Source organism: Perognathus longimembris, chromosome 21 (genome assembly GCF_023159225.1).
Source record: "Perognathus longimembris pacificus isolate PPM17 chromosome 21, ASM2315922v1, whole genome shotgun sequence".
In the NCBI taxonomy this organism is placed as follows: Eukaryota; Metazoa; Chordata; class Mammalia; order Rodentia; family Heteromyidae; genus Perognathus; species Perognathus longimembris.
In genome coordinates this window covers 30,553,989-30,573,822 of record NC_063181.1, presented here as the reverse complement: position 1 = coordinate 30,573,822, position 19,834 = coordinate 30,553,989, and the positions used below count along the sequence as shown (strand labels likewise).

The 19,834-nt window shown below is 44.9% G+C and overlaps 1 protein-coding gene across 5 annotated transcripts in view; it reads right to left on the bottom strand.

Annotated features, from left to right (window-relative positions):
* The window catches only part of Ank1 (ankyrin 1), a 137,134-nt gene that overhangs the window by 86,631 nt on the left and 30,669 nt on the right, over window positions 1–19,834 (bottom strand). The gene's annotated exons all lie outside the window — the stretch shown is intronic.

Below are 19,834 nucleotides of genomic sequence, written 5' to 3'. Positions count from 1 at the left end.
GGGTGGGAAGCTGAGCCAACCCAATCAGAAGCTGATTTGAGCTGAGTCTCATTGTTAACTTTAGCACACCTTTGTCTCTGAGTTTCTCTAGAAGGAGGATGCTGTGATGTGAACTTTGCATAGGAGGCCAGGCACTAGGTTTCTGGTCTTCCCAGCTTTTAGCTGTCCCATGTATCTGGCTTCAGATAGGGTCTTCCCCATGCCCCATGCAGCCTCCAACAGTCAGTCTTTGCTTGCTAGTGAGGTGGGACTCTTGCCAGCCTCCCCAGAACCCTAGAAGATTTGTACAACTGCTTCTTAGGGAGCATGGGCCTTGAGCAGTAATGTCTTCTATTCCTCAACAGAAGTAGAAGCATTCTGTTTCTACTTCACCCCTGGGGAAATGGGTTTCTGAAGATGGTCTGACAGGCAGAGAGTCTGCTCTTACTTCATAGGAATACCAAATCTGAGGAAGTCACTAAAGCCCTGTACCTGTTTACCTCTACCTCAGCCTCACATCTACTGGTCACCCCTACACAACTGAGCCACCAGGGCATCTCTCTCTAGTCCAGGTGCCTCTCAGGAACACTCAGTGGAGGCCTGGGACAAAAGCTTGTCCCAGACACTTGGGCCTGCAGTTTGCCTTTAAGAATTGCAAAGAGTTTGGCCTGAATGGGGCTATCTTTTCTTCCTATGTTCTACCAAGGCTAAAATAGTACATGTGGCCTTTCCTTAGAAGACTTTGCCCCTCTTTAGAATGCAGCCTACTTGTGAGTACTTTAACCCTAAGATGGGTCAGAAAGAATTGTAACTGTGTAGATTATCCAGCTTTTCTCTTGTTCTTATGACAGCAATGTCATTTGAAGCCCTCTTAATCTTACGTTCTCCCTATACTGAGCCTCAGAGGCCACTTGGCATGATGTGATTTTAGACTACATAGTCCTATATCACCTTTTAGGCTCTTCCTTGTGAAAAAATATTCATACTATGCACTTACACCTGGAGTTCTTCATGTGCCTTTGCTCTTTTTCAGGTAAAATATCTTCTTCAGAGAAGCAATCTGTTGGACTGGAGGGGAAATCTCAGCCAGGCTGTGCTTCTTTTAACATTTTTAAGATAAAGAAAGAAGAAAAGAGTCCAATTCAGCCAGAATGATTTGACTTGGAGTATTTTCTTGTACCAACTGTGAGCAATTCGATTGGCAAAATATCCAATTCCAGACATTTGTTCTCAGTAAACTGCCCCTCTGTTTAGCTCCACTGACTGCCCCAATTACACTAATTGATTTCCAAATGTGCAAATACAGTAGACATGTCACAAAAAAAACCAGCTCTTCTCCTGTCAGGAGCAAAAGAAAGGTTTCAAATAAGAGGACACTGGTGTCCCCAGGCCCCACAACTCTCTGAAAAGGTTAAAAACACACCAAAAGCAGAGGCCTACAGTCTCCTGAGGACATATGATCTGATTCACCCTTGTCTAGTGTCTGTCTACCTCACTGACTTGAAACAGGCAGCGTGAGGCCACATTCCCTGAGGCTCTCAGGCTCATCTGACCCACCTACTCCACATCCTCTGAAGCTCCTTATTTCCGTCCCTACCTCCTTTCTGTGAGCTAAGCAGTGGACTGAGGCTATCATGCTTATCTGGTCTCTAGGAAGCCTGGTCTTCTCACGCTTCTACACTTCCAGCTTATCAGGTTAGTTGTCTGTCATTAGCCAAACAAAGACAAGGAGACCCTGGCCAGGGGCTGTTTTATGGGAAAAGAAAAGAGAACATCCCAATAGCAATGGTAGAGAAGTCAGGAAGATCTATTGGCCAGGAGTAGCTGAGAAGTGGGGAGAGAAACTTCCGGACAATTATATCTTGATACAGTACTTCCTTTTACCCAATTAAATTGTGCTCAATTAAAAAAAAAACACAAAAAGCTAGAGGTTCAATTCAGTAGTAGAGTGCTTGCCTGGCACAGGACCCTGTGTTCCATCATCTACAGGAGGGAGAAAAAGGGAGAAGGGAGGAGAAGGAGGAAGACGAGGAGGAGGAGGAAGAGGAGGAGGAGGAGGAAGAGGAGGAGGAGGAGAAGGAGGAGGAGGAAGAGGAGGAGGAGGAGAAGGAGAAGGAGGAGGAGGAGGAGGAGGAGGAGGGAGGGAGGGAGGGAGGGAGGAAGGAAGGAAGGAAGGAAGGAAGGAAGGAAGGAAGGAAGGAAGGAAGGAAGGAGAAGAGACACAGAGAGAGAGAGAAATCTTGAGAAAAAAATCGCAATGCTATACTACAGAGCCATAGTAATTAAAACAGCTTGGTATTGGCACAAAACCATCTGAAAATCAATGGAACAGACTAAAAAACCCAGAAATGAGCCAATATATCTATAGCCATCTGATTTTTGACAAAGGCACAAAAATATTAGACAAAATATAGCCTCTTTTGACTAAGTGCTGAGAAAACTGAATATTTACATGCAGAAGATTGAAAATGGATCCTTGTTTCTCACCTTGTACTTTGACTAATTCAAAGTAGATCAAAGACTTCAATATAAGACTTAGGAATCCCTATGAACCACTAATAGACAGTATAACAAAATGAATACCTGGGAACTAAAATATGTTTCGACCGAAGAGGATGGGAGTCAAGGGTAGGGGTGCAGACAAAGAGAGGAATGGTGGGCAAATACAGCCATAATACCCAATATATATGTGTAACACTGGAACTAAGAAACGTAGGAGATGGGTGGGCATAGGACAGATGGGTAGGGGAAAAAGATGGAAGGAATGACACTGATTGAGATGCACTATACTAATAAAATGGCATGTTAAATTGAAACCCCTATTTGAATATAATACTGTTTGGATATAATAAAAAAAATTAAAAGAATTAAAGCAAAAATAAAGGAAAAAAGGAAGATAGGGAGGGAGGAAAGAAAAGAGGGAGGAAGAGGAAGGAGAGAAGGAGGGAAAAGAAAAATGCCATGACAAGAACTTGGATGTCCACACAGCTTATATAATGAGGTTTCTATGCATGGTATCCCACTTTGCCATGAGAACCAGGAACAATGGGTACATCATAAAAAGAGTTTGGTATCTGATTTTTATCCTCAACAGCAGGAACCAAGGACCTATGAATAGTGACTGATCCAGGACTAGGATAGGGAAAACATAGAACAAACCTAGGGTAATGTGCCAGGAAGTAAGGAAACACTCACAGCAAAGAACAAAGAAGTTGATGTAGCCAAAGAGCTCCTGTTGCTCTAATTTAGATTCTAACACTCAAGCAGGTTAAAGCCCAATGAATGGCATAGGAATCCATGAGTCAAAACAGGAATAAGTAAAAAATAAAAAAAGCAATTGATGGGGAAGAAGGAAAATTTAACTTTCAGTAGAATGTCAGATAATAAGTTCAGAACAAATGATGGAAAGGATAATCCCTTTCTGGAACCATCAGATCAGTAGTGGATATCGGCAGAAGTCATCAATGGATGCCAAGGCTGATGGCTGAGAGTGTGAGAAGGAACAGATATGGACATTGTATCAAAATTCTTCCCTCAATAAAATATAGGTCAACTTCAAAATAAAGAGAAACGCACACAATTTCACAACAGAAAAAAATAGGGTGTCACCAACTTTACCTGGTGATCAAAGTTAACCGGTCCCAGGGTGGACAGGAGCACAGCTTGTCAAGAAGGTAAGGCCTTGGCCTGACCATGAGGAAACATCAGACCAACACAGCTGAGATCCAAACCACAGAGCAGAATATAGTCAGAACCACTACTCTAGATCAAATGAGACTGATACGATGTGAGATCCAAACAAAGCCCTGGGAAGAACCCTCAAAAAGAAAGGCAGCAAGTGAGAAGGTACAAGAGGGACACAGAGCGAGAGCATGAGGCCCTGACTTGAAGCCACAATACCAGCACAAACACACATATTCACATACACTTCCTTTTGGTGTACACTTGAAAGCCTGGGGATAGGATAGAGAATGACATAATGTGTGTTACATATTACAGATGGGTGGCTGAGTAGACAGGTGGATGGACAGGAAGAATGCACAGAGATGCCATGAAACGGTCACAGAGAATGTGGGTGAGCAAGGGACACGTGGGAATTCTTTGCACTGTTTTTAAATTTTCCTATAGGTAGGAAACTACGTAAAGTTTTAAGGAAAGCAAAGAGGAAGATGGGGTGAGGGGCTGAGGAAGCCAAGCTCTCAGCAGTTCTGGTCTCTGGCTATGGTGGGGGATAACAGGATTTTTCAGGTGTAGGAACTCCAGCCAGGATGATCTGCAGACACTTACCCTGTTTCTCAGGACTCATGAGGGTCCCTGTTTCTCAGGACTCCTGCGGGTCAAGCCTGACCAGAGTTGTGGTATTTTTCCAGGATGAACAGAGCCTGTTCTGCAGGTCCTGATAACACAGCAGCCCCATGAGGATGTCACTAGCAGGGACACCTTCTCCACAGGACTCACTCCTGTGATTCAGGGGCCAGCCCACTGGAATCTGGGGTTTGAACTCCAGATAACTCACAGCTCTCTGAGACTACTGGGTGGGAAAGGTCTGCTATTAGGTCATGCTATTAGGATGTTATGAATCAGAAGCCAGGCAGATCAGAAGTAGCTGCTGTCCCTGGCAATCACCCTGTCCATCTTTCTTTGAGGCTGTATTCACCTCGAGACAGGGACAACTGCAGCCGAGTAGGACCAGATCGGACTGTGCGAGCTCAGGAGAGGAGGCCAGATGGCAAGGAACAAGCCAGCTCTAAGCAGTTTCCCTCCTTTCCTTTATTACAGTCTAAATTTAGCTCTCTACCTAGGTAGCTGTTAAGATTCATCATTTACTAGATACTCACAGGAGGAAAAACATTGTAATCCTTTTCATTATCTTAAAAAAAAAAGAGCAAAAGAAAAAGCCAGGATTCAATAATTTCCAAGCTCTGCCAGGAGATACGCCGACCTCAGATCACCTTCTCTCTATTCTGACAGAGTGCAGTTCCCGCACTCTCAAATCCTGCCACTGGGAGCAAACCCACCACAGAGGCTGTGGGCCCTTAGGGGCAGAGCAGGAGGAAGTGCGAATTCAACTTAATGAGAGAAGGAGCTCTGAAATTGAGCTCAGCTGCTAAGAATATCTCCCATGCACTAGAAAGGTTCTGTCCGAGATCTTCATCTTCCTTTAGGAAAAGAACCAGAGCTCCCAGGGCAGGGCAGTGGGTTTAGAGAAAGAAGACTGGGTACAAGTCAGATCTTCCACCTCCTCAGGCCTGAAGCTGAGCATCTTCAAATGACAGACAATGTGCTCACAATCCTAGCTACCCAGGAGGCCAAGATCTGAAGATTCCAATTTGAAGCTAGCCCAGGCAGAAAGCTCTGTAAGACTAAGACCCCTATCTCCAAGTAAGCAGTGAGAAGCCGGAAACGTGGAGCTGTGGCTCAAGTACGAGAATGCCAGTCTTGAGTGAAAAAAGCTCAGGGAGAGCACACTGACTCTGAGTTTAAGCCCTAGTACTGATGCTCTAACCGTCCTAAATGACAGACTTATGCCGACCACCTGACTTCCTCCCAGCTCCACACCAATGAAAGCAGCCGCCGGTTAAGAGAACAGTTAAGAGACATGTTTCTATGCACAAAAGGAAGCAGGACAACATTCCCACCAAAGCTGGTCACTGGTTTGTGGGGCTGGGGTGGCTGGAGGTGACTTTCAGATTTAATACATTTCTGCATAGTTTGGTTTTTAAAGCAAAAAGCATGCCTTAACTTTGTGGTTTAAAAATGAAGCTAACCGCATCAGATACATGCCTGTCAAAAACGAGGGGAAAAAGTTGAAAGTAAAGATTCTACAACTCAATGAGTGAGGGAAGGATAGTTAGGGGAGGGGGGATGGGTAAGAATGTTGAAAGGGGTGATTGATGCATTGTATTCATAAACTGCTTTGTTAAATGGCAGCTCCTATGTACAACTACTTAAAGATAATATAAAATAAGTAAATTTATCCAGATCCCTGGAACTAGTAAAGAAAAAAAAATCCACAACTCAAGGTACTAGAATTTCACATTCTAGTTCTATACCAATCAAAGCAACATTGCCCTGAACACTTCCTCTCAATCAGAGACGCCTGTCTCCTTAAGGCCTATCCAGGGTAGCTTTTCTTGGGGAGCTTCCCTGCCCCTCGCCTGGCCACCACTTGTCCTATTTTCTGTCGTCCCCCACCCGCCAAGTCAACTGCTTTCTTGTCCACATTCCCAAGGACCTTAGTGATAACTTACTGAAAAATGTACTCAACTGCCTTTGTGTCTGCCACACAGATTTTTGAATTTCCATTTTCCACTGTAATCTGGTTCTAGCCTGGAGCCTAGTGCACAGACTGCTTTCCAGAGTGTACAGAATTCAATACACACTTGTGCAACCTGCTGCGTACACAGTCCTGTTCTCATAGTCTCACCGCTAAGACGATTAGATCTGGCCCTACACTGCAAAGTCGCAGCCCTCAGACCCAACAGTGGAGTTTGGAGAAGAGACATTTCTCTTGCAATGGGTTCCAGATTGCTCCACATAAACGTACATCACACTTTTCCCTAGGACCCTGGAAATGTCTCTCTGGTCACTACAAAATGGCTATCTCTAGGTGCCTGCTTGAAGCTTTCTTTATCTCACAGGAAGGGGAAGTGAAGCGGTGCTGACCGGGCACAGCAGAGCAGTCTGCATTGCCTCCCACCCTTCTGTAGAGCTCGGTGCAGTGCGGTAGAGTGCAGTGCAGGCTCTGCTGGCCGTCATTAGTGCTGGGCTCGGCCTGCTGTGTGATTATTTGCCTTTCTCAGCCTCATTGGCCAGACACCGACTCTGTCCACTTCCCAAGGGAGAAATGTGCATTCACAGCAATCATGGCTGGGAACAGGAGAGTGGAGACAGCCAGAGCGGCTGTGTATGATGATCAACCATATTTGTCCCTCCTACTCATTTTGCAACTGTCACCTAGTCCTTAAAATTAGCAAAACGAACATTAAATGGAGAATTAGTTTATACAAAAAATTACCCACTTATATTTTATTTCTTCAGCCAGCATTGTTGTTAACTTGCCTTCTTTTGCTCACGGAAGTCATTCTGCCACTCAAGCCACAGTTCCACTTCCGGCCTTTTCTGGTTAATTGTAGATAGTCTCATGGACTTTCCTGTCTGTGGCTTCAAACTGAGATCCTCAGAGCTCAGCATCCTGAGCAGCTAGGATTACAGGCCTGAGCCACTGGTGCATGGCTATTTGCCTACTTTTAAATAAACATTGATTTGCTCTAATAACTCACAAGCTGGAAGTTTCCAAGGCCTGTATTTTTCATAGAGGGAACCAGAACTTCTGAAGATTCCAGAGCACAGGGCCACCCCTTTGCTTATCCAAGTTAAATTCATGCCTGGGGTCTCTGTCCCAGATGGAGGTTGCTGGGATATGTTATCTCCTTATCATCATTCCACAGCTGCAGCAGGCATCAGTCCCTAACCCATCCTTAGAGAACAGAAAGTGCAGGCAGAATTAGGGAACCATGAGCTTCAATGCCATTTCTATGGCTGTCAATAGTTCCTAAGGAACTATCCTACATATGTCTCATAGAGTCAAAATCCTTATCTTTATGGGCCCCATGTGCACTCACCCTCCTTCCCTTTGTGTACCCAGACCACTGAGCCCCATCTGTGACCCTTCCTCTCTCCCACCTTTGCAAATGAATCCTTCTCCCTGTGGTCCCTGCTTCCTGTTCCTTTCCCTAGAGATGAATTCTCCTTCAAGACCCTTCTCTGACTCATTGGTGTATCAGCCATTCTCCTCCAACCAGAAACCACTGGGATCAGGCACTGGGACGGAGTCACCTGTCCTTGCTGTGTGCTTGGCATGATATAATGATCTATAAACAGACGTGGCCATCAAGTAACCATGCTGAGGCGCCTCCTCTGTGTGCCCGTGGAACACTGAGTCTGTAACCTCTAGCTACAAATAAAGCTTCCCTTCCTGAATTCTTACAACAGGGAATGAATTTACCTTTGTTAGTCTAATTCTCTAGTATGGTATATAGGTCATTGGAATACATGTTTCTGGAGTAAATGAGCTCAGAAACTTTATGTACATCATCTTTGTTCTGATAGGGTCTTGCTCTGTAGCCCAAGCTGGCCTCAAACTCTTGCTTCTTCTGCCTCAGTTTCTTGAGTGCTGGGATTACAGGTGTGCAGCACCATCATGTCTAGCTCATGTGGGCCTTCTTATATCTACATCACCAAACTGAAAGTCCTAAAGCTTGTAATACCCTCAGAATAACCTGTAGAACTTGGTTTTCCAACCTATAACATGAATGCTGAAAGCCATGATCTCCTCTAATCCCTCAGACCTTGTAACTTGGAAAGGTCATAATGTCACAGTCACCAGAGCCCAGAGAATCCTGGTTAGAAGACTTGGCATGTGGCTTCTGTTGAAAAGATTATTCCATAACCGAAGTTATTGGGTCATGTGCTCCATGTGCTTGAAATGCCTAAAATCCTCCATCGCTGACATAAACAAGCACCAGCTAACGGGGCCTTCCTAGGATACATGTGGGAATTTAGGAGGTATCATGGGGCCAGCATGGTTGTGTGTTAGCACTGAAAACCCCTCTTATTCTTGTGATCATTCAGAGGCTTGAGCTGCTGAATACTGCAGCAGATCTCACTGTGTGCTTGACTGAGGGCCAAGGCAGCATCTGAGCCATCACCCTGAGCTTGCATCATCAAGCTATGCTGCTCAAAGTGATTCTTGTAGTCGAGTGCTAGATGGACTAAACAGATATTTGCTCCTTTGTTGTTACAGAATTTTTCACTGTCTATTGACCAATTTTATGAGCACCTGCTATATGCCAGGTAGGGTCTCAACAGAGTACTAATTAGGGCCAAGTCCTTTTCCCTGGGAGTGTCTACATTTTAGTGGGCCTGAGAAAAGTAAACAAGCTGACACACAAATGCACAGTAATCTAGGCAGTAGCATGTGCATGGAAGAAAAGTAAACACAGGCCAAGGGTCAAGGAGAGGAGTATGGTAGAGAAGCTCTGTTTTCTCTTCTGCCACTGGGTCCCTCTCCTTGGTGGGGAATTCTCCCCTTGGGTTGTAGGAACTTGCTTTCCTATCAGGAAGGCTGAGGAAGGTCATGTTTGTGGGCGTCTGAAGAACAGAACTGAGCTCAGGTGGGTTCTTGGACTGAGCTCTCCAGGAGCAGGTGGCCAAGGGGCTCTCATGGCTCTTCCTGCTCCTGCTATCTTGCAGCTGCTAACTGCGAGATGTCATTAGTGAGCTCATCCCACAAAGTAAGTTCTGTTTTGTCTGGTGGTACTGGTGTTTGAATTAAGGGATCCCAGCATTTGGAAGGGGGTCTGCCACCTAGGCCACACCTCCAGCCATTTTTGCTATTTTTTTCAGATAGGATCTTATGGTTTTGACTGGGGAAGACCTGCTTGTGCCTCAAGGGTAGCTGCAAACACAGGCCTGGACTTGCATGCCTGGAACTGAAAGTGGATTTTTGTTTCCTGGTACTGATGATTGAACTCAGGACTAGGGCAATGTCCCTTAGCTCATTTGCTCCAGGCTAAGTGCTCTACTACTTGAGCCATGGCTCCACTTCTGGCATTTTTTTTTCTGGTTAATTGGAGATAAGAATCCCATAGACTTTCCTGTCCGGGCTGACTTTGAACCAGGATCATTAGATCTCATTCTCCTGAGTAGCTAGGATTGAAGGCATGAGCCACTGGCACCCTGCTCAGAAAGTACCTTTTAATTATCATGGTTTCCACAATAAAATACTTTGATTCACTTGACATCAAACTCTTGAAGCTGACCATGGGAAGCCAGGATTGGTGTGAGCAAAATCACATCACTATTCATTCAAAAGTACCAGAGCCTCTGGCTGGCCTCCCCTGCCCACCTGATGCTGCGAGGGAGCAAAGGAGGGGGCATGGACTTGGTCCTTTTGTGCTCAAGAGGCCATACATAGTAACCACACCACGGGCAGCAGGAGAGAGAGGCCATACCATGCACATTCTAAGGACAGATTATTCAAGCTATAGGGCTATTGACATCTTTGCAGTGGCTTTTGAGCTGTGACTTGACTTGAGCCAACAGCCCTTTGTTATACAGTCACTAGGATGGTGAGAAGGAAATACTGTGGACCCAACCTCCTATGTGTGGAGACCACCACCTCCAGGTTCTGGGTGTGAATCCTCTGGTTTCCTGCCTGCATTACCATCCCTTAATCAAAGCCACTGCGGGTTCCACTTGGTGCCCTAGAGAGCCTCCAGGCTGTGTGTCCTGTGGCTGCAGCCCCGAGCTCCTCTGTGTCAGTCACACTGCAGCTGAGGGGGCAGGTTGAGCCTCTCTTATAGAACAGAAAAAAAAAACAAACATTCATTGGCTGCTCATCACCTCCCCTAGAGACAAGACCAAGTTCTCACCCCTGTCCACAAACCCTTTCCAGCCCTGGACATGCCCCCATCTCTTCGTGTGTGTGTGTGTGTGTGTGTGTGTGTGTGTGTGTGTGTGTGTGTGCGTGCGCGCGCTTTTTGGCTCATGGCTAGCATTCTTGCACTTGAGCCACAGCTCCACTTTCAGTTCTCTGGTGGTTACTTGGAGATAAGAGTTTCATGAACTTTGAACTGCAATCCTCAGATCTCTGTCTCCTGAGTAGCCAGGTTTGTGAGCATGAGCCACCGGGGCCAGCCCTCACTGCTTTTCCCTTCTCCCAGCCCACTCTGGCCCCACCGTCCTTCCAGCTGCTCCCCAGTCAAACCAAGCTTCTCCTGACTCGCTCGGCACCTTTGCACTTCTTTCCCTTCTTCCATGAATGATGTTCCCAAATACCACAAGCTTCGCTCCCTTTCTTCTTCCAATGCTCTCGGGTCACCTCCCTTTGCTTTCTTTGTGGTGTTTTTCACCAGCCATTATGTTTCTTGTTTCCCTGGTTGGTGATTGTCTCCTCTACCAGCACAAACACACCAAGATCATAGCTCATCTACTTTGTCTAGCTTCTCAGGTGCTTCCTACATGCACAGGGAAGGGGCTCCATAGCCACCCGGGGGGTTCTGCCTTACCTGCCGCCATCCCTTGCATTTGTCAATGCAGCACTCAATACCCTGGAAGACTGGATCCCAGGTTCAGATAACCTCTTGCTCGCTGTCCATCGCCCTCAAGCTCGTCAGGATTCCTCCTCCTCCTCAGGAACACAGGACCTGCCCCCCCTCCCAGCCAGCTCATGACTCACTACTTCCTCCACGTCACATCTACATCTAGCCATGAGCAGTGCCCTTCCTTATACATTGCACAGATCAAACTCAGAGGGTTGTTCTTGAAGTATTCTTTCCCCAACCCCATCATTGTCAGGCCTCTGGCTTTGCTCTTCCTCCACAGTCATTTCTGTTCTTCTTATCTGAGTATTAAAATTCTCCTGGATGACAGCAATAGTCTCATGGCTGGACTCCCTAGTGACCTTCATCTGTTTCCTCCACAGAAGAAGCAGGGCTCTTTATAGCACATCCTCCTCATGGTACTCTTGTGCTAGACTCATTCTTCATTTTTCTCAGCTCTCAGGATAATGATCAGAATCCTTAACACAATGTCTACAGGAGAGGTTGTCACACTGATACCATTGTTCACTACTAAAATACCTCTCTTCCTCTTGATTAATGGACAGTGTCTCCAGCTCTTAGGTAGTGCTGATACCTGCTTCCCTGACCCAACTCTGTCCCCTTTTCCAGATCTGTTAACCTGAACCAGCAACTCCAGTCCAGGATTAATAGCGCACACGCGCGCGCACGCACACACACACACACACACACACACACACACACACACACACACACAGCATTCAGGACCCTAAGGCCATACTGTTGAACACTGTGAAAATTCTAGTTTGATTGTAGTTTTACCTCATCTGATCTCTTTTGCTCTCTGTTCTGGGCCTTTAAACTTCTCCTTTTCCTGTCTCTGGGACTTTGAATGGCTGTTCTTTGGATTAGATGCACTTCTCCTTTCACCTCACTGAACCCTGCCCATCCCTTCAACTCACCTCTGATGTCTGACCCTAGATCATACATCCCACCTTTTCTAAGAATATTCTAGACCTTTCCTGCATGGCACCTAACTTATATTTGGGGTTGCATATCTTCTGTGTTAGCTGACGATCAGCTCTCATCACCAGTAGGCTGCCATCTCACACAGGCAGAGGGCCAGGGTTTCTTTTACTCGTCTGTCAGCACTGCAGTCCAGCACTCTGCATGTATGTGGAGAGGCACAGCAAAAGCTAGACACAGGGTGTAAAGCAGAACTGATGCTTTGCACAGTTGATGAACAAAAAAGCCAGCAGTCATGTAAAGACACTGGGTAGGAGAGGGCACGTGCCTGTGTGCACTTAGGTAGGCAGGTCTTCTATAAACAGAACAATGCTGATGATAAAATTAATAGATATGATCTCTGCAAGAAAAGGAAGCTTCCCAAATATCCACATTGCTTATATAAACAGAGAGTTCTACTTGCCATACTCCTGGAGTAATTACTTTCTTCCTCGCTGGCAGCAGCCCTGGCTCCTTGCCCACAGGGCCCCATGGGAGAATGTGGGGGCTCACTGAGTAGGAGCATGGGTAGGATAATGCTAATACCATCACAGTACAGAGGCTCCAAAGACCCCCAGGCAGGGGCCCAGGAAAACCAAGTGTTATCTTCTCCAACAGTGAATGCAAGATTCATGGAGGAGATAGAAAACTCCAGGGCCGCAAACCTAACCAAAAAACGAAGGCAGCACACTCAAATAAACAAGATATGAGATGAAACAGGTAACATCACCACAGAAATAACCGAAATTCAGAAAATAATAAGGGACTATTTTGCAAACCTTTATGCCAACAAATTCGAGAACTTGGAAGAAATGGACGATTTCCTAGAAAAAATTCATATCACCAAACTCAACCATGAAGATTTAAACCTTCTAAACAGACCCATATCCAGTATTGAAATAGAAACGGCAATAAATGATATCCCATCCAAGAAAAGCCCAGGTCCAGACGGATTCACTGCAGAATTCTACAAGGCCTTCAAAACAGAACTCACACCAATAATTCTCAAACTCTTTAATGAAATTGAAAGAGAACGTTCACTACCAGACACATTCTATGATCCCAGTATAACCCTCATCCCAAAACCAGGCAGGGACTCATCAAGGAGAGAACTATAGACCGATTTCCCTGATGAACATTGATGCAAAAATTCTCAACAAAATTCTGGCCAATCGACTTCAACAGGTCATCAAAAAAAATCATACACCACGATCAAACGGGATTCATCCCAGGGATGCAAAGTTGGTTTAATATACGCAAATCAATTAATGTAATCCACCACATCAACCGGAGCAAGCTGAAGAACCACATGGTTTTATCTCTGGATGCGGAAAAAGCGTTTGATAAAATCCAGCACCAATTTATGCTAAAAGCCCTGGAAAAACTGGGATTCCAGGGAACATTCCTGAATATAATCAAGGCAGTTTATGACAAACCAACAGCAAGCATAACTCTAAATGGTGAAAAATCAAAGCCATTCCCTTTAAAATCAGGAATAAGGCAGGGATGTCCACTCTCTCCCCTGCTCTTCAACATAGTACTAGAATTCCTAGCCAGAGCAATTAGGCAAGAAGAAAATATAAAGGGGATCCAAATAGGAAAAGATGAAGTTAAACTTTGTCTCTTCGCAGATGACATGATACTATACCTAAAGAACCCCATAGACTCTACCCCCAAGCTACTAGAGCTGATCCAAAACTTTGGCAAAGTTGCAGGATATAAAATAAACCCTCAAAAATCAACAGCCTTTCTCTATGTTAACGACCCGAACACCAAGGCTGAAATCAGGAAAGCAATTCCTTTCGCAATACCCTCAAAAAAAATAAAATACCTAGGAATAACCTTAACCAAAGAAGTGGAAGGCCTCTTTGATGAGAACTTTAAAAGCTTGAAAAACGAAATTAAGTCAGAACTAAGGAAATGGAAAAACCGCCCATGCTCCTGGATTGGGAGGATTAATATAATCAAAATGTAAATATTGCCAAAGGTTATCTACAAATTCAATGCAATACCCATTAATATCCCAACACCATTTTTTAATGAAATAGAGGAAGCAATCCAGAAATTCATATGGAACAATAAAAGACCTAGAATAGCAAAAACAATCCTAAGCAGAAAGAACAGTGCTGGTTGAATTACAATACCAAACTTCAAGCTGTATTATAAAGCTATAGTAATAAAAACAGCTTGGTATTGGCACCGGAACAGGCCTGAAGACCAATGGAACAGAATTGAAGACCTAGAAATGAATCCACAGAACTACGCCTACTTAATCTTTGATAAAGGAGCTAAAATAATAGTTTGGAAGAAAGATAGCCTCTTTAACAAATGGTGCTGGCAAAACTGGTTCAACACATGCAACAAACTAAAACTAGATCCTTATATATCACCCTGCACCAAAATCAATTCAAAAATGGATTAAAGACCTCGAAATCAAAACAGACACCCTGAAAACACTAAAGGAAGGAGAAGGAGAAACGCTTGGGCTCCTTGGCGTAGGACGGAACTTCCTGAACAAAGACCCAGAAAGGCTACAAATCAAAGAAAGGTTGGACAAATGGGACTGCTTCAAACTGCAGAGCTTCTGCTGGGCAAAGGACATAGCTCACAAGATAAACAGAAAGCCCACAGACTGGGAGAAGATCTTTACCCACCATTCAACGGACAAAGGCCTCATATCTAAAATATATGCAGAACTAAAAAAATTACCTTCCTCCAAAACAAAACCACAAAGAACCAATAGCCCCCTCATCAAGTGGGCTAAAGACTTACAAAGAGACTTCTCTGATGAGGAAATGAGAATGGCCAAGAGACATATGAAAAAGTGCTCTACGTCACTGGCCATAAAAGAAATGCAAATCAAAACAACATTGAGATTCTATCTCACCCCAGTAAGAATGTCCTATATCAAGAAAACTAACAATAACAATTGTTGGAGGGGATGTGGCCAAAAGGGAACCCTACTTCATTGTTGGTGGGAATGTAAACTGGTTCAGCCACTCTGGCAAGCAGTATGGAGATTCCTCAGAAGGCTAAACATAGAGCTCCCTATGACCCAGCAGCCCCACTTTGGGGTATCTATCCAAAAGACCACAAACAAAATCACAGTAATGCCACCAGCACAACAATGTTCATCGCAGCACATTTTGTCATAGCTAGAATCTGGAACCAACCCAGATGCCCCTCAGTAGACGAATGGATCAGGAAAATGTGGTACATATACACAATGGAATTTTATGACTCCATCAGAAAGAATGACATTGCCCCATTTGTAAGGAAATGGAAGGACTTGGAAAAAAAAATCATACTAAGTGAAGTGAGCCAGACCCAAAGAAACATGGACTCTATGGTCTCCCTTATTGGGAATAATTAGCACAGGTTTAGGCAAGTCACAGCAGAGGATCACAAGAGCCCAATAGCTATACCCTTATGATCACATAAGAGGATGCTAAGTGAAATGAACTCCATGTTATGGAGACAATTGTTATATCACAGATGTAACTACTTTCAATGTGCCATGTGTATCTGCAGCTTCTATTATTGATGATGTTCTTGTATCACCTTCCTGTGGTTGTATCTACACTATCTCTGTAATCTTATCTGAGTATATTGGAAACCATGTATACTGGTATTAGAACTAGGAAATTGAAAGGGAATACCAAAATCGAGAGACACAGAGTAAAAAAAGACAAACAATTACAAAAGCAATACTTGAAAAACTGGTGTAAGTGAACTGAACACCTCATGGGGGGAAAGGGAAAGGGGTAGGAGGAAGGGAGGAATGAGGGACGAGGTAACAAACAGTACAAGAAATGTATCCAATGCCTAACGTATGAAACTGTAACCTCTCTGTACATCAGTTTGATAATAAAAATTTGAAGAAAAAAAAAAAAGAAAAGAAAACTCCCGGGCCATTAGAAGGCTGGTCCTGTGACCATCTGAAAGCAGCAGTTCTTGTCTTCACTACTATGCCTTCCCCAGACTTTCCTCTACCATCTGAAGCAGGACCCAAACTACCCTGCACAGCCAGGGAGACTTAGGCTGTTCCACCCTGCTCTTTTCCAGGGACAGCCAGACACCTGTGGTCACCTGCAGCTGCAGTGACCAGCCCAAGACAGAGACAACAAGCGCCCAGCTCTAAGGACCTGGGGTCCCTCTGGGACAAGCAGGCAGCAGGTGCTTAACAACAGTAGGCCTCTAGTCCCCTTTCCCGGCACTTCCTCCATGCAGCTGGGACTCTGAGTGATCCTGATGGCAGTCAGGACGGAGGCCTGGAGCTGAGGCTAGATCCAGTCCAAGCTGTCAAAAAAGAGTACACAGAGCCAGCCTCCAGTGGCTCGTGTCTGTAATCCTAGCTACTCAGGAGGCTGAGATCTGAGGATCGTGGTTCAAAGCCAGCCTGGGAAGGAAAGTCTATGAGACTCTGATCTCCAATTAACCACCATAAAACAGGGAGTGGCACTGTGGCTCAAAGTGGTAGAGCACTAACCTTGAGCACTTGAGCACTAACCTAGAGCACTAACCTCAAAAAGCTCAAGGACAGCACCCAGGCCCTGAGTTCAAGCCCTATAACTGACGGGAGGTGGGGGGAGTACATAGTGCCTGGTCATCTGCTGCACAGAGCCAAAATGAACAGGTGCCCAGGTGCCCAAGGGACCAGGCAGTCCCATCCACAGGAGATCAGCCTAGCAAAGCCACCCCCTTGATTTCACTAGAACACCCCAGGTTCATATAGAAAACAAGCCCTGGCTCAGGCCTTCTGTGCTCAATGGCTGCCATTCAGCTGAACAGCTTCCTTGGAAAGCTGGAGCTGCACACCTGAGAAGGCAGCCCAGGGTCACTACTCTCTCTGGCAGAACTCACCCTGCTGGCCAGGGAGCTGAGGGAGGATGCAGCGCCCTCCCCTGGCAAAGGGGAGCACTGCAGCGTGTGCTGTGGCTTCTGGGGCATGAGGGGAAGGTGGGGGGGCTTCTTCCAGTCCCACACTGTGGCACAGCAGGACTGTCACCTGTCCCTGCCTTTCTGCTTCCATCTCCTACCAGCAAAACAGTGACAGAGTTTCCATCTACAGGCATATTGTACTGTGTGTCAGGGTCATGCCTCAAGCACAGTGAAGTCTCTGGCCACTCATGTGGAAGTTGGTACTTCTGGGTGGGATGGGAGGTAAGGGGAGGAGGCTGGCTTGTCCCTATCCAGCCTGCATTCCCAAATCCAGGAACACATTCCACCTCCAACCACGGCCATAGCGCTGCTTCATAAACACACCTCAGCTGCCTGTCCCCTCTCTGATCCTCTTACTGTGCCTTTCAGCCACAAGACCAACAGAACCCTGATGGAATATCGACTCTGAGGGAGAGCAGGTTGCATTCTACATTTTCTTTTCTTTTCTTTTCTTTTTTTGCCAGTCCTGGGCCTTGGACTCAGGGCCTGAGCACTGTCCCTGGCTTCTTCCCGCTCTAGGCTAGCACTCTGCCACCTGAGCCACAGCGCCCCTTCTGGCCGTTTTCCATATATGTGGTGCTGGGGAATCGAACTAGAGCTTCATGTGTAGGAGGCAAGCACTCTTGCCACTAGGCCATATTCCCAGCCCCGCATTCTACATTTTCAGTAGGGCCTGGATGGGCAGGGGATAGAGACATCCTGCCCATGGAAAGGTGACCTGCATCCTGGAAATGTGTTTCTCTTGGCTTGCAGATACCAATCGGCTTCTATAGTGTGGAAGAACTGTGAATACAGTGCTGAATGAAAGAAGCCAGTCTGAACGCAACTAAGATGCAACTTCTAGGAGTCCCAGAGTCACCAAAATCTTAGAGACTGGAGGTAGAAGGGCAGCCAGGGCTGGGGTGGGGAGTTGTTGTCTAGTGGGGACAAGCTTCACTGGCCAGGTGTACAGAATTCCACAGCCGAGTGGTGGGCGCAGGTCATTTACAAAAGGAATATGCCTTACACAACCGAATTAGATACTAAAGAATATCAACACACCTAAAAAAATCTTTAAAATGGTTAAGATGATTTAATAAAAAGTTATAATTGTTTTGCTTGGCCTTTCCTTTTATAGCTAGAGATTGAGCATTTTTTTCATGTGTCTATTGGCCATTTATATTTCTGAGAAGATTCTCTTTAGCTCATTAGCCTATTTATTAATTGGGTTGCTGGATTTTTTTGAGGTTTTAATGTTTTAACTTCTCTATACATTCTAGATATTCAGCCATTATCTGTTGTGTAGCTGGCAAAAGTCTTCCCCCATTCTTTAGGCAGGTTTTTCTTTCTTTCTTTTTTTTTTTTTTAATTGGTCGAACTTGATACTTGCAGCCACTGTCGCTCATTGGCTAGCATTCTACCAAGTGAGCCATACCTCTAACTCCTGTAGGCTGTCTTTTTAGGTTGTTGGCTATGTCCTTTGCCCTGAAGAAACTTTTAAATTTGATATTGTCCCATTTAACTGGTCTTTCTTTGATTTGCTGTACTTCTGGATCTTACTCAGAAAGTTTCTACCTGTGGCCAGGAACCCTAATGTTTTCCCTACTCCTACTGTTAATGGTTTCATGGTTTCACATCTTACACTGAGGTCTTTAATCCATTTTGAATTGATGCTGGTACAAGGTGATATGTAAGAATTGAGATTCCACCTCATTTTAGTTAGAATGGCTATCATCAGGAAAACAAACAATAACAGGTGTTGGAGAGGATGTGGCCAAAAGGGAATCCTAATACACTGTTGGTGGGAATGTAAACTTGCTTAGCCACTCTGGAAAGCAGTATGGAGGTTCCTCAAAAACTTAAACATAGAACTACCCTCTGATCCAGCAATTCTACTTCTGGTTGTTTACCCAAAAGATTACAAACCAGGATACAGTAAAGCCACAAGCACAACCATGTTTACCACAGCACAATTCACCATAGCCAAGGTATAGAATCAGCTCAGATGCTCCTCAATGGACAAATGGAACAAGAAAATGTGACATCTGTCTATCTATATACATATATATTCACATACAATGGAATTTTACTCATCCATTAGAAAGAATGATATTGTACCATTTGTAAAGAAACTGAAAGACTTGGGGAAAATTAAGTGATGTAAGTCAGGCCCAGAGAGACTAAAGATCTACATTTCCCCTTATATGTGGAAGCCAGATTTAGCTTATAAACTCATAACTAAATATGTTGGGTGGTATGCAAGTATATACAAACATATCAACTGAAATACGGTAGATCCGAGGTCTCAAATAGTGTAATTCCTTAGAAAGCCAAAATCAAAATTTTCAGCAAAATAAAACACCAGGAAGTACGTACTTGAAAGGGGTGGGGTAGGGTCAAGGAGAAAGGAGTAGATGAGTGAACAAGGGAAAATGGGGGGGAATGCTGACAAGAATCCAGTGTATATCCTACAAAACTAACAAGAGTGAGGGAAGTGGGGGTGAGGAAGGAATGGATGAGAATGTTAAAATGAGTAAGATATTTTGTATTTGTTAGCCCAGTAGTTTCTCTCATAGCTTAGCATGCTCTTTCCCTAGGCAACACCAGGCCCATTTAGTAAATAATTAGCCTCTACCTCCTTTACCTTGAGATGGTACTCCTCTGGAGTAGCTATAGTCATATAAGGCAGCAAGACCTCCCAAACCTCAGAGGTTATAAAGGTCACCTGACACAATAGCCAGGCTTCTCACTTCTTCTTTCTTGTGAGAAGGAGTCTTGCTGGTCCCTTTGCTGGCAATAAATCTTTCCTTTGTTCTTTGCACCTGGATGTCTGCATTGTTTTCTGG